Consider the following 3,205-nt stretch of genomic DNA (forward strand, 5'->3'; position numbering starts at 1 on the left):
CTCCGTCTGTTTTTCTTTTTCGAACTTTTGAAAACTCTCCATCTTTATAACAGACTGATGGTCAAAGTTGGAAGACTTTTAGCATCAACAGACAACAGGTGGCGAAAACCACCGGCTCCACCTAGGACTGCAGCGAGCGCCTTTCAAGCCAGCGGCCCTCTGAACGCCTGAGCAACGACAGGGCGGCGGCGGCGGCGCCTAACCGCTTCGCCCACTCGAGCCGGACGCGAGCAGCACGGGGAAGCTCCTCCTCCGTCACCGGGAAACAGAAGATCCGCCGCCATGGTCCCTGATTTCCCCCGTGCCCGTGGTGGGTGGGCGAGCAACAGGTGGTAGATTCTCCTCCAACTCGCGTTGTGTGGTTGCTTGCTAGTGCTTTGTGGCTCCGATTTTTTCGGGTACTACAGCTCCTCTAATCGCTCCAACCTATGGATCACGCATATATGAGTCTCGTACACACTGCTGCGCTGGAAAACTGGGATTTTCTTTTGCTGATTTCGTGGAACGTGCGTTTCAGATGCATAGCGATACCACGTTTCAGGTGTTAGTCAAATGGGCTGACAGGTTCATAATCTCAATGGCACATTATGTTTTCTCTGTATCGGCGGAGTCGGGAGATGGACCTTTTGTCAATGATGAGAATATTACTTTCAGAACATTTAGTCTGAATATCTTAGCACACATCTGTCTGAGAATTGAGATATATACATCAATATCGCTGCCAAAACTGGCTTTTGGTGCCAAACTCAAATATGCGTTCACTAATTTCAGCTTGGAGGAAGTTCCTGTCCAGGGCGACCCAGTGTTTGCCTTTCGTGGAATTGTTCGCCTTTCCTTCCTTGACTGTTGACACGCAGAGTTACTGTGGAACTATCCGAAGAAACTAATGAAGAAGTGGAAGGGTGCTCAGCTGTGCTTACGCAATTAATGGCACACTGAGCAACTGGTGCTTGGACTACTCTTTAGAGTTTGGCTGCTCAGTTGATCTTGTTTTATTACCCTTCTGCACATTCATTTGCATGTCATGAAAATTTCTGGAAATCTGCACTCCTTTTTTTTTCTAAATCAAATATAGTTGGCCAGTTTCGTAAAACTGTAGTGCATGTTCAGTTGTTATGCAGCTTACATATGGATTAATTGTTTTTTTTTGTTTCTAGACATTCATACTTCTATTCGTGTAGTAAAGATACTTGATGGATGTTGAGATTCACCAGTTATGTTATTTTCAGCTTGAGGCATAACTTTAGCTTTCCTTCCCACATTTTTTTGACTCACTTTAGAGCACTCATTTTGACTAGTTTAAACCTATATCATATCTTTAGTATAAACTGTCCCATGCAAGAAATGCCTGCCCGCTAGTCTTTGTTTCCCCGATCAGAAAGAAGACACAAAGCACACACATACCACCACCATTTATAGATACAAACCGCTAAACACTTTCTAAATAATCATTTGGAGAGAAGATTTAAGAGGATTCACATAGATAATACCTTAAGTGTACGAACCATTCCACCTTTGGGCTTGCAAATAGCAGTGTCCCATGACAAAGAGCAAGATCAAAGCAGGGTTTATACTGAATGGCAGGGCAATTCTCCTTTGGCAGGGAAGGTGATAGCATAGGCCATTTTCCAGGACCTGCTACATTGGCATCCATGCCAGAGGAGAACTGCACTGTGATTCTCACCCTGAACACTCCATAACCACCATTGATCTGTTTGTTGGTTGGAGAAAGACCATTGGTCTGTTTTTAGTCGCACATTGCTCTTCATGTTACTCTTTCGTGCACCATATGCTTCTTGCCATTCACTGCATTTTACATGGCAAATATATATAGGGCAGAAACGAGCAAGAAAATCTGGATATGCTGCTGGATATGCTTCCAGATCAGGACAATGCTTTCGAGAGGTATTCCTCTAGCTCTACCTTTCCCATCTCCCCTCTCTTTTTGAGCTGAACGGTTGGACCATGGAAAGAGAATGACCCTTGTGCTTGTGCTATCTCGTGCAAAGGTATTTACATCACTGTTGCTAGTTAAACAAGTTTGATTACTGAAAGAGTTCCGCATATGAGATGACACATTTTGCATTAGAGACCAACCTACATCTTGATTCAGTGGTTAAATCCTATGTAAACTGATTCAAACTGGTTTACGGACGATTCTAGTAAATTTGGTATTTTGAGCTATTGTAATTTATATGTCCAGAAGTTCTGATTGGCGCTAATGTGTTGATTGCAGCTTGCTATGGACTAAAACAAACTGGGTACACTATACAGCACTTGTGCTTGAGAAAGTGATTAAAACATATTTACTACAGCAACCAGAAACGATTTTGCACGATTACAAACCATAGGCATAATTTCATAATGAAAATTATTGATTTTCTATATTGAAGAACATGCCTGTTTCACCATTCATACTAAAACCAACTGACCGACCGCTGAAAAGCATGCTAGCAGGCGACACCGCATCACATTAGCATGGGTACCAGATTTACGCCAATCCCAACAACACCACCTGAACAATGAAATTTGTATTGATGAAAGCATATTTTGCTTGGTACGGGCTTGTTGTAGGGGGAATTAAGCACTTTGGTCTATGCCTAGTGCATTGGAAAATATGGTGAGAAAGGTAAATGCAACTTTTTAATTGTTTACCCGATAAAGGGCAATGTATTAATATCAAGCTAATATCAATTATATCTGACCTCTGCAACAACACGATGTTAAGGGCAAGTCGAGACATCAAGGATGCGCGTCTAATTTTTTTAAAGCCAAAGCAATCAACGGCATGCAACAACAAACATCAACATTAACCACCACCATTGACAACACCCAAACTACAAGAGAGGTTCTCCAAAAACATATGCCACCACTGCCACTTTGCTAGTGATGTTTGTTCAATATAAGCTTGAATTTATGGAGCTAGCTGGAATGGCTCACAAGTTACATAATTTATGGAGAAGACATTTGCACTATCTTCTTCTATTGATTCATGCAGCTACTTCCCTAACCACGCATAAACACATTCAAAGGTCAAGCAGATTTTGTTCTTTTTTCATGTGATAGAGGACCATTTATATTATTCTTTGTCGCGGAACATCCCCATGGATCTTCCTATTTGGTGCTGTCACAAGCTTCCTGATCTGTGGAAGAATTTAGTAAGTATCTGATTCTCCTGAAGAGCACTGAGCTTTACAGAAAGCAT

Source organism: Triticum aestivum, chromosome 7D, assembly GCF_018294505.1.
Source record: "Triticum aestivum cultivar Chinese Spring chromosome 7D, IWGSC CS RefSeq v2.1, whole genome shotgun sequence".
Taxonomy (NCBI): domain Eukaryota; kingdom Viridiplantae; phylum Streptophyta; class Magnoliopsida; order Poales; family Poaceae; genus Triticum; species Triticum aestivum.